The 12,555-nt window shown below is 44.3% G+C and overlaps 1 protein-coding gene across 1 annotated transcript in view; it reads left to right on the forward strand.

Moving 5' to 3' along the window:
- Positions 1 to 12,555, forward strand: part of LOC138510646 (vomeronasal type-2 receptor 26-like) — a 219,407-nt gene that overhangs the window by 104,663 nt on the left and 102,189 nt on the right. The gene's annotated exons all lie outside the window — the stretch shown is intronic.

Raw genomic sequence — 12,555 nt, forward strand, 5'->3', positions numbered from 1 at the left:
GTCCCATTTGTGGTTACTGAGGCCTGAGGATCCGTGTATAGTAATTTAATTTGCCACAATAGCGCCGGTGGGATCCCATAAGTCGTAAGTGCACTGAACATGAAGTCCCATCTTACCTTATCGAATGCTTTCTCAGCATCGATTGTCAATAGAAGCTCGTCCGGGTTGCCCCATCCTGCAAGTATGTGTAGTAGACGCTGAACGTTGTCAACCGAGTGGCGACCCTTTATAAATCCAGTCTGGTCTTGGTGGATACGTTGTGGCAGTAACCCATCCAATCTAAGTGCTAAGCACTTGACTATGATTTTGTCGTCAGCGTGGAAGTGAAATCAGCTGATAGGATCCACACTCTTCAGGGTTATGTCCCAACTCATAGAAGACGATGACATTAGCCGCCAATGTTGATTTTGGTAGGTGACCTTTTGATGAGGCTTCGATGAATACGGATTCGAGCAATGGGGCCCTATTTTCCGCCATTATTTTGTATAGGAATATTCCCCCCTGTTAATGAGATTATGGCATGGGTGATTTCTTCTGCCATCACCAGCTTCTCTAATTCTACCCGTTGCATGTTGCTGAGAGAATTTTTGTGAAGTGTATTAAAGAATGCCTCTATGTTGTCAGCGGCTATTAGGAGCAGTTCAGCATATAATTTGTGATAGAATTCTTCAAAGCGTTTATCAATGTCTTATTCATCAGTTAGTGATCTCCCTTCTTTGTCCCTGATGGTGAGTATTTGTTGGAAGGCCTGCCTGGTGCGGAGGGCTTGCGCCATGAGGTGAAGGGGTCTGTCGGCATCCTGGTAGTAAGTCTGGGACTAGCTCGTGAATTATTTCTGTGCTTGTTGAGCCGTGGTCTGTTTGAGTTCTTCTCTAAGCGTGCTGAGCCAAGTGTATATGGAAGAGTCGCATGTCCGATTGTGCTGAGCTTCTGTGCACGCGATGTCAGCTCCAATCTGTACCTCCTGCTCCCACCGGCGCTTTAAGTTATGGGCCCAGCATGATATGTACTGCCTCCATAGGAAAGCTTTAAAAGTGTCCTAGCAGGTGTCGGGGGAGTAACCAGGAGTTAGATTAGTGTGGCAGAATTGATCAATGTCCTTGCCAAGTTTCGTGGTGAAGTCAGGGTATGTTAGCGCTCTTAAGTTCAGGCACCAGGGTGGTCTGTCCGGGGGAGTATCTGCTATCTTAATGTGGAAGAGTACTGGGGCATGGTCAGACACTGTCATGGGGAGGATTGTTCATTGCCGTATAAGGGATAGGCTACTAGTAGGACCAACCAATAAGTCTAGACTCAAGAATATGATTTATGGGGATTTGAAAAAAAGGTAAAATCTTGGTGAGCAGCGTAAAGATGTTGCCACGCATCCGTGAGTTTAAGGTTGGCCATGAGAGTGAGTAGGGTAGAGCGTTTGTGTGGGTGGAGGGGACAATAGTGTTGTTCCTCTGCGGTCCAGTGCTGTTTCAAGTATTGTGTTCAAGTCCCCACCAAGGAGTGTGACCTTCCCCATGGAGCGGCCCTGGCTGCAACCTGAGTAAAGAATTTTGTGGTGTCCCCTGTCAGGGCATAGATGTTTAAGAATGTAATAGGTTGCTGGTGGATCTGGCACTGGATCAGGGCGTATCGGCCATCTTTATCCGAGACGGTGTGCATTGTATGGACCGTGACCCATTTGTGAATCAGAATGGAGACCCCCCCTATGGCCCTCGTGAGGTGAGTGGACTGACATCCTGACCCACCCCTGTCCTAGTTTCCCTGCTTCATGGGCATTGAGATGTGTTTCCTGAAAAGATGCAATAGCACATTGCGAGTCTCGGAGATAGTTTAGGACCCATCGCCGTTTGATAGGGTGCCCCAATCCCTGTACGTTAAGGGTTATCAGACGTAGATCAGCCATTCCGGTGGGGTTGGGGGTGTACAGTGGTTAGTATTTGGGGAGTCTGAGTGTAGTTGTGTCAGGGCATGTTGAGGCGGGACGGAGTTTGTGAGTGTATCCGTGTTGGGTTTAAGAGCATAATAACCATGGTATTAAGCACAAAGGCCACAACACTAACATTAACATCAACATTAAAATTGGGGCAAACAAACAATGTCCAAATACAACATAACAGCAGTCCATGCACTGAAGGAGGCAGGGGAGATAAAGCCAATCTTGTCCATCCCATAGGCATGGGGGAGGGATCCATCAGTGACTGACCGTGGTTGGGAAGACCCTGATAGAGGGGGTGAGACGAGGGCTAAAGCCAGCAGCAAAGCAGGAGGTATTGTTGATTGTTTCTCAGTTGCAGGATCCTGAGGAAGCAAAGATGAGTTTGTTAGTTCCGCTAGGTCCTCCCAGGGTATGGTGTTTTTACTGGCATGTCCAACTGCGACGCCTCTGCAAGGCACCATAGGTAAGTAAAAGATGGTTGACTTTTCATGTTGGTAGGGGAGGGTCTTTGTGGTCAGACTCCTGGGCCATTTATTTGAGCACTGTTGCTTGCCCCCGGATCGCTGCTGTGATTGTGCTCACCATTGTGGGGCATCCACATGATGGCTTGAACTACTTTCTTCTGTGTTGACTGGAAAGTCCATGGTTACAAGGTCTCGTTGTCCCAACTGGTGCCAGGCGTACTCTGGATCGTCGAACCAGTGCCATTTCTTGTAAAGAAGGATGCATCAGATAGCTGGGAATTTTACAAAGAATTTGTGGATTGTGCCTTGCAGTGCTGTAAATAAGGGTGAAAACCTTTTCTGCCAATGGGAGACTTCCATGGAGTAGTCATTGAAGATACGGATTTCGGACCCCTCCGCACGGATTGTTCCTACGGTTCTGTAAGCTCTAAGAATAGCGACCTTGTGAGCCGCATTATAATAGGTCTTGGGCATCCCCCAGCTGCTGGTTTCGGGAATGGCGCTCTATGGATTCGTTCAATAGTGTACTTGCGCAGGTCCTGGATGTGTAAGTGATCCTGGCACAAATTATATGGATCTGCCTCTAGGTCCACGCCCTCAGCCTGCTCAGGGAGGCCGATGATCAGAGGTTATTGTGTCGGAAGCGATTTCCCTGGTTCTCCACTCCGGCCCCAGTCGCTCCACTTCCTTAATAAGACAATCCAAGTCAGTGGCCGTCGCTGTCGTGTTGTCCTCGAGTACACTAATTCTCTGTTCGTTGTCTGTGGAGCGTTCAGCTTGGGCATTGAGTTGGGTCTAAATGTCTTGAATGTCTTGCTTAATTTTCAGGACCCGTAATGTTTGTTTCTTGGGTGCTATGACCTATTGCTCTCTCATCTATGTCAGGAGCGTTTGAAGCTGGATTTGCACATCCATTTTTGCGTGCTGCCGAGCAGACCGGCGTTGGTGAGGTCAGTGGAGTCCGAAACACTATCCATGTTGGTGGTGCCCGTAGCATCTTCTGCCATTTCCCACAGTGGGGTGGTGGAGGAGTGGTGGGGCCAGTCTGAAGGCAGCGTGGGTTCCCCTGGCTATCTGGTGTCATATCATGATGAGCGTAGCACCACCGGTTTGATACAGGTCTCTCTGGATCCCCACAATGGGGGTATGGTTGATCGTGGTGGGTTTTCTAGAAGCGATGCTTGTTAGTTTATCTGCCCTCTGATGGTACGGGTGGTCCCTCTCTGCTTTGCCCAGGCAGGGTCAGCAGCCTGTAAGGGCCTCCCCACTGAAATGCATTGGAGCGGTTCGTGACCAACAGGGGACTTGGTATATGCGTGTTGATGCGCATGGGAGTCCACTGTAGCAAGCTTCTAGGCAGCGCATAAAGACATCGCTGCAAATGCCCCTTAGGTTATTGCTGGGACCAGGTGGGCTCATAAAATAGCGTGCAGGTGGTAGAGGGACTCTTCATCCTCGAAAATCCTGATGCCCTGCCAAGGATGATAGTAGCGCTGCATTGGAGTGCCCACATGCAGCTCCCCCTGCTTAGGTGTTTAGAGCGGGGCAGGAGTCGGGCCACCCAGCCAGCGTCAGGCAATTGCTGAGTTCTTCAGCCTCTCTATTAGTGTACCAGTGAAAGTAATGTCTATGAACACCTTACCCGGAGTGTGGCAGCCCTGCCCCGTGAGTAGAGGTGGCGGGCATCCTAGTGGGAGGATTCCCAGTGTGGGTATTCAGAGTTGATGCGGCTAACATTGTGCTGTTGATTTTATCCCTCAATCAGGTTCCTCCTGATTCTCAGCATTTGCTGAGTCGCGTAGTTCATCCGGTTTATCAGCGGGAGTGGGGGAGAGAAGGGAGACACTGCTCGTTCCCCACAAGTCTGTCGGGCCTCTCCCGGAGATGGGCTAGGCAAGGAGACCCAATAAGTACGGGTGAAGCACGGTCTGCACTAGTGCAGGCGGCCACTTGTGCGACTGAAGAAGCCTGGTTATGGAGCGCCACGGGGGGAGAGGGGCAGAGCAAACTACTCACCCCCGCAGCCTCCTGTCATCAGCCGGGTTTCACAGCATCACTCGACGGTGGTGTTGCCTGGGGAGGGTGGCTCCGACCCCGCACACGGGCTTTCCAGAGAGTAGGCAACTCCCCCACCCAGTGCGTAGTGGTCGTGGGGCTGCCAGTTTCACTGAGCCAGCCGTGGCCCGGTTACAGCATATGTTGCGTTCTTGTTCCATAGGGCATTAGGAGTTATGGGCATAGCATGAATCGGTGTCCAGTCATACTTTCGAAAAAAAAAGTTTTGAATAAAAAAGTTTCGAATGCATTTTTTTATGTTATGTTTTTTTTTGTTTCGTGTAGAAAAAAAAGTTTGTTTTAAAAATAAAATGAGGGGATGGGGGAACCCCCCCATTAAAAAAAACAAAATGCATTTGAAACCTTTTTTTTTCGATGCTTTTGTTTCGGAACTTTGGTATGTCAAAAATGTGACTGTCGAAACTATCACTATGAACCGCATGAATCTACTCCTCGGGATGCATCCAAGATGTAGTGCGCTACATTTCCATGGTTCAGGCACGCAAACTGGGTGAGTCAGCCATTGTTTTTTCCTGTCCTCTGCGTAGTGCTAACACAAAGCCGCCATCTTGCTCGTGCTCTCGAGCGCCTTCCTTGTCATTTATCTTTCGAAGCAGTTGAGTGGCGGATATGTTTAAAAAAGTAGAGCCTGTTTTTAAAGTATGTGCACGTCCATAACATAGAGGTGCTTTTCTCTTTCAAATTGGAGGTGGAAAATGTATTCTACATTTTGTCTGAAACTGAGGTCTTCGGAAACCATTCATAAAAGTGATATTCTGATGCAGTAATTTGAGTGGTTCTTTCATCGTATCTTCCTCCTGTTCCGGTAGAAGGGAGTAGAGGAAAAGAGCGTGCTTCTACAAGTTTCTCCCATATACTCACTGGGGATCCTTTGGCTTGATGCATTTGATATGTTTCTAATGCATCGTTAATGTGTTCTTTGGAGTGTGGTGGGTGAATTGTATACTGGTCTAAAGTGTTGGCTGCACTAATAGGATCTAAACGTTTAAATTGGCAAGTAGTTGGTGAGGCTTGAATTATTTGTGTGGTTTCTCTTACGTTTTCCTCTATGTTTATATCTTTGTAGTATTCATTGTTTTCTTTTCGATATTGTAGGGCTTGTCTAACTTTGTTTACATCGACTAGTTGTTGCCAAATCTTTGTCTTTTGTTGATAACCCATTAACTAGTACAATCAAAGATTGATCTATTGGCCGTTGTACTCCTAGAGTTTCTAAATTTTCTTTAATATCATGTCAGATATGCTAAGTGCCACAAATGCCTTTTAGTAACCTAGATGGAGGCAACTTGTCTGGTTTCGGTTAAAAGCGTATTTTAGCACGTGATGGCATTTGGTTATTGTCACGCTTTGTATTGCAGTACGTGCAAACTATCGAGGGGTTTGTTATTTTATATGTATTTTCAGTTGTTAGATATAAAGGTTACTGGAACCATAGGGATTCCTCATTGTCCTCTATATTGTAGGCCATATCTACTATTTGTGTGCTCTTTTTATAAAATTTTCTGAGATAACAGTCCCATACTTTGTTTGGTATTTCAGCAGATGTGTTTTGAAACTTAGCTATTTCTTTTTTGGATGTGTTTGTAAGGAGAGGTTTTTGTTAATGTTTTCTAAAGTTATTGATTTTTCTAAGTGAATTTCATTCCAAAATATTTACTTTGGATGTCCGCTATTTCTCAAAGGAGTTCTTTGGGTGTTCCATGTAGGAGAATGTTATTTAGATTTTGCAGTTCTAGAGCTGGAGTTTTTGTATAGTACAGTCTATGTACAAGATTTCATATAGCGGAATGGTGTGTTGCCAGTGCTCCAGATAAGATTTTGAGGTGGGAGTATATGTATTTTCAGTTGTTAGATATAAAGGTTACTGGAACCATAGGGATTCCTCATTGTCCTCTATATTGTAGGCCATATCTACTATTTGTGTGCTCTTTTTATAAAATGTTCTGAGATAACAGACCCATACTTTGTTTGGTATTTCAGCAGATGTGTTTTGAAACTTAGCTATTTCTTTTTTTGGATGTGTTTGTAAGGAGAGGTTTTTGTTAATGTTTTCTAAAGTTATTGATTTTTCTAAGTGAATTTCATTCCAAAATATTTACTTTGGATGTCCGCTATTTCTCAAAGGAGTTCTTTGGGTGTTCCATGTAGGAGAATGTTATTTAGATTTTGCAGTTCTAGAGCTGGAGTTTTTGTATAGTACAGTCTATGTACAAGATTTCATATAGCGGAATGGTGTGTTGCCAGTGCTCCAGATAAGATTTTGAGGTGGGAGTATTTTACGCATGATTTTGGAAATTAGAGAGTTAATGCAATTTCAAGAGAGTAAACATTAGTTTTCTCCTCTGCAAGAGAGTAAAACGTATCCAACATATACACCCAATGCATACGTAAAATCAGACCCGGAGACAAAAAGAGTTGTAGATCAAAGTTGTCTGGCTTGCCTTTAACCATTTTATTACACTTGTGGAAACTATTCTTCCATAAAATAACTTGTGAGTACATGCTACATACGCAGCTTCGTTTTCAAAATTCTGGGCCTAGAAACTCTGTTAAGAACTACTACAGATTGAGACTAATGTATTTCCTGCAGAGGGAGCGTGAGTAAGCAAGTGTTACAGTGCAGAACTTGATTAAATTGTTTGAAAGAAGTGAACGCAGTCAACAAAACAGTGCTAGGCTAGAGTTTAAGAACTATATAACTTCAAAAACACTATGACATGTTCCGTGTGTTGTTTGTTTGTTTGTTTATTTATTTCTAATGCGCACCAAACCCAAGGGTAGCAGGGCGCAGCAGTAAGAAAATGCAAGGCTTAAATAGTTACACATATGGTCACAGTAAGAAAAGTATAGTTACAGGTATGGTCACAGTAGAGATATATATATACAAATGTACAAGTTATAAACAGGTTATGCACAGTAAGGATAAATAAGCACAAAAGCAAATGTTACAATATAATGGAGGGATGGGCTAAGGCAACCTAGGTGAAGGTAATGCAGCGGCATAGACTCGTGGTCAGTAGAGTTAAGCAGGTTGATATAATTGCTTCTAAAATGTAGATGCGGTTGATCTACTCTGAGCCAGTATGGCAGGAAGTTCCAGAGTTTGGCAGCCTTCACAGGAAAGCTGTTACCGCCAATCTTGATAAGTCTGAATCTCAGTACCACGCGGCAGTTTGCGTTGCTGGCTCTTGTAGGTCTGATAGACGTTCTTCTATTTAGTCTGTCTAGGAGGGACTAGGGGTAGCATTGTTTGGTGCTTTATGGGTCAGGGAGACCATTTTTAGAAGAATTTTGTTGTGAGTAGAGAGCCACTTGTATTGGCGTCTGGTGGTAGAGATATGTTCTCTTTTGTTCATACCTAGTGCGGCTCTTAAGGCATTATTTTGGAGTGTTTGTAGCCTCTGAATAATGGCTTTATTAGCGCCACTGTATAGAGCATTACAGTAATCTAGCCTAGAGAGTATTAGTGCTCTGGCCAGGATCATGCAACTGTCGTTTGAGAGAAATGGTTTGCCTGCCCTGATAAGCTTACACATGTAAGCGTTGGTGGAGGCCAGAGATTTCACTTGTTTGTCAAAACACATGGTTAAATCAAGGTAAAAGCCAAGGGTTTTCACCTCCTTAGCTACCCTGATGATGTTTCCATCGATGGTGAATGAAGAGTATTCATGGCCTAGTTTATTAAGGTTAAGTTGGGTACCCAGGATAATCAGCGCTGTCTTATCATCATTCAGGCATAAACCACGGGTGGCCATCTTTGCCTGGATGATGAGATACACTCTAGCAGGTCCAGATCATCGAACAAAGGGTTGGTAAATATATTGTATAATGTGGGGGAGACACAAGAGCTCTGGGGTACCCCACACGTGATAGGGACAGGGTCCGCCGCTGCCGATGGGGAGAAGACCCTTATGGTTCTATCACTCAGGAATGATTACATCCATCTGATAGCCTCAATAGAAAAGTGAGCTGCTGAGTCCAAGTGACAGCATAGGACCTTTTGATCCACTAAGTCGAATGCAGCTGAGAGGTCTAGCAGTAGGAGGAGGGTGGTTTTGCCTTTCTCTCTTAACTCATCAACCTGTGTTTTTAGGTCGATGAGGGCAGTTTCCGTCCCATGTAGTGGGCGAAAACCAGATTTTCTTGCTCCCAGGAGCTTATGCAGTTCAAGATATTTTTTAATCTGGGTGTATGCGACCTTGTCAAGTATTTTGAGTAAAAATGTTACCATCGTGATGGGGCGGTAGTTAGATGAGAAAGAGGCATTGATCAGTTTAGATATGAAAGGTGCAAGATTTCTAGCAGCATCTTTTATGATCTGGGCTGGGCAGAGGTCGCCTTTACAATTGGATGGCTTGAGGGATAAGATGACTTTCTCTACCTCTAGTATGGAAGTTTTAGTGAAGTGGAAGCTGGCAGACTGGTCAGTAGGTATTTCACTAAAAGGGGGGGGTGTTTAATTGTGGTGGTAAATTCAAAGAATCTTTTTTTTTGGTTTATTTTCTTTTGGAGAGTAGTTATTTTGTTGGATAGTGCGTGTTGAATATCTGCGCACCATGTCTTATTTTTGATGCAGAAGTCAGGTGTAGGAATCGGGGACTCCTTTAGTATGGTGAATAATTCCTTCATACTAGAATTGGCTTTGGCAATGTGTTTATTATAGGAATTTCGTTTTGCCATGCAGATTTCATATTTGTATTGCGACGAAAAGTTTGGTATGTCGAAAATTTGACTGTCGAAACTATAGTTAGCCTAGATTTATTATCATTGGAGGGGCATAGCCTCCACGTAGTTTCACATTTCCTTTTTAGGAGACGTAGGTCCTTTAACTGAGGAGTGAACCATTTGTTTAGATGAGCTTTGGGTTTGCTCGGTCTAAATTTAAGTGGAGCAATTTTGTCAAGTGTGGTAACCATAATTTTGTTGTATTTGTGGACCAATGTACCGGGGTCTAAATTATCAGCTAGTGCGTTTAAGGTGGGGAGAATGGCGGGGATCACTTTGTCCACTGTGATATTCTTTTTGTTCCTTGTTGGGCAACAAGTTCTCATTGAGAAGATCACATGTGGTCTTCTTTCCTATAATTTAAAACCGACTTAAAATAACATACAAGACTTCACAAATGTAAGTGTTACCCTTACATAGAGCCAAGATAATCTGTTTTGACACCAAGTATCCCGCACATTACTCACTAGCGAGAATCAACTTTTACCTGCTTAGTTGGTAGCTCAGAGCAAGGTAAACCGAGCCATCCATTACACAATCACACACTAAAACATGAAGAAAAAAACAGCCTGATACACTTAGAAAGCAAGTTGATTATAGGTGTGTGTGATTGATACCTGGAAAATTGAGGTAGACGGTTCAGTCTACATTTTAAAAGACAAGCTTATATAATTGTTGCAAACATCTGCATCCACTAACACTCCTGGCTCTACAGTACATGACTGCCCTGTTTCAGGGGGAAGTTTACTCTCTGGCAAATAAAGTCTCCGCTTTCACTCCAAACATACTTAAGAGGATTGAATATGCAAGTCTCCAGGCTTGCTGTGTCCTTGCTATTACACACACCTATCAAATGTATATATTGCTTTTCAAAGCATCATGGCAGAAACCAAGTACCAAGGTGTATAGCGGTCTACAAAATGGCATTAATGTGCAGTGACCAGGGGGATTGTTTTCTTAACTTAGGCCTGAACTCCATACACATCTATAACTGTTCACAAAAGGTAACCGGGACCCACAAGACTGCATTAATCAATAAATGTAGGACGCTACAGAGGCACACACAATTTAGCAAACTTGGGGGGAAAGGAAGACACCAACTGACTCCCGAAAATTGTAATCCAGTGAAGAACAGCCTACTTGGGTAAATTGTGTATACTTTACCCAAGCTTGGTAGCATCTGTATGCATCTCCCGGCATAGCTATTTTACATTTAAACAGCGCCCTTGCACATCCAACCCTCCATAATCCCCATATGGACCTGGTGGTCTAGTAGCATCAACACAGTGCTCCTTCTTGGTCACCTCTTCTGATATCGCAGTCTGCCACTTACTGGTGTGGTCACTGCCTACCTTACAGGTTCCGTTTGTGAGTGTGCTCTCTGTGTTGCCTTCTTCTTGGGTATGAAAGGCCTTCAACACACTTAGCCACCATTTTAGCTACAGCTTCATGCCAGATTCCTCCTACTTCTAAGCACTTCAATAATACCAGCCAAAGTACCCCCCCCCCTCAAAGGTCGGGAACAGGAGAGAGGGGGCGTCAGAGTGGTGCACAAAGGCCCAAAAAAGGGGAGCGGCCCCAGGGGAATGAGATAATCAACCCGGCCCAAGTGAATGAGAAGGGGGGTGGGCGAATGGTGCATCAGGAGCTAGAAAGGAGAAGGAATGCCAGGAAATCAGGACAGGCCCCCAAGGGATGGGCGTGGGGCCTGGCCATTAAACCCCCAGGTCTCAGGTCACAGCAAAATGGGTTGGCCGTCAATGAAGTGCCAAATGCAAGCAGGAAGGGAGAGACAGGGCTGGCAGGAGCCACTTCAGAAAATAGGCAGGGCACCTTTGGAGGCTCCACCCCATCTAACCCCCTCCCCCACTGTCTGGAGAACAGCTATCAAATAGTATATTTTAAAGTGCAATGTGCAGAGAGGGAATGGAAGTCTTTTGTGAAAGTAGCAGCTTTAAAGTTTTACTGTGTTTGTTCAAGTACATTTTTCTGAACAAACACAGTAAAACTTTAACGCCGCCAGTTTCGGGGAAAGGCACCTCTCTCTCTAACAAAATGCAAGTGCGCACATCCAGGGGTGCACCTAGGCTAAAATTTAGATGGGGTAACCCTTCAAATGTTGGGAGAAGCACTAACTTGAGAGATGTTGGCAGGGTGGCAAACTTACTTGTGTAGGTTCATCTAACTTCATTACTTGTAATGAGACTATTCTAGTGCAGCTTCAATATGTAACAATCAGTTAAGTCTCTCATTTAAGTCGGAAACACCCACTTTCTGCAGATCCTGAAGGTCCTAGAAAGTGCGAGATGGTGTGCAATGAAAAACTCAATAACATAGCATAACAGGACATTGCATAGTGTGGGGCAGTACTCTGGACAGCCTAAACAACGTCAGTGGCTGGCAGCAACAGGGGAGAAAATGTAATGTTGGTTCTACCACAGTCAACTATACTAGAATCTCTGATGCACTGACTGGCTGGTGAGACTGTCTGCCTGTCAAATCCAGTGTTACGAGACTGGAGTAGAGCCAGTGCAGCAATACACTTATTAAAACTGTCTTATTGTGAGGGAGTAAAGGTAATCATTCGCAAGCACCCTAATTTTTCCAGTTGAAGTCAGGGTGAGATTAAAATATTTGCCCAGGATCACACACTTAGCTAAACCACGAATCAGCAGGGATTCTAAACCACTCTTTCAATTTGGGCATGACCACCTTCTTCCACTCTTTACTTGGAACAAATATTTAAGTTTTGGGTGTCAAGACTTACAAAAATACTGTCCTATAGAGTTTACTTGCAAAATACACAAATTGCATAGTAAAGCATCATGACAACATGTACATGATTGTATCAGCATGTTGGGGCAAAATAATATCACTGTACCTTTATTTTCCACATCATGAATGGAATGGAAACCACTAAAATGCAAAATGCAAAATATTCTGATTCGTCCACTTTATTTTCAGTGCATTAAAACACACAAAAAAATAAGTTGTGCAATGAACTCACTTAGGTTTGGGGATTCGTCACAAATCTCCAGAGTGTTATGCATGGTTTAAGAACATTCAACTAAGGATATCCAAGCAAACTTTACATTTTAGCATATCAAGCTATTAGACGTTATTGTTATGAACACATTTTCAAAGGGTGTGTGCTTTATTGTGTTGCTTGCTTTAACTGTCACAGATTTGCAAGGGGACTTGTGGTCTTTCAGTTGACAATTCACCATCACGCATAAGATGGGCTATGCTTCTGATGATAAAAGAAACGTGTTTCCCAGAGTCAGAGCCCCCCTGGGACACTCAGGCTGCGTCGACAACACTGTATTGTCGAGTTCATCAGGGACGCAGCCTGTGTGTCTC

Source organism: Ambystoma mexicanum, chromosome 6p, assembly GCF_040938575.1.
Source record: "Ambystoma mexicanum isolate Mex_15411 chromosome 6p, UKY_AmexF1_1, whole genome shotgun sequence".
Lineage (NCBI taxonomy): Eukaryota > Metazoa > Chordata > Amphibia > Caudata > Ambystomatidae > Ambystoma > Ambystoma mexicanum.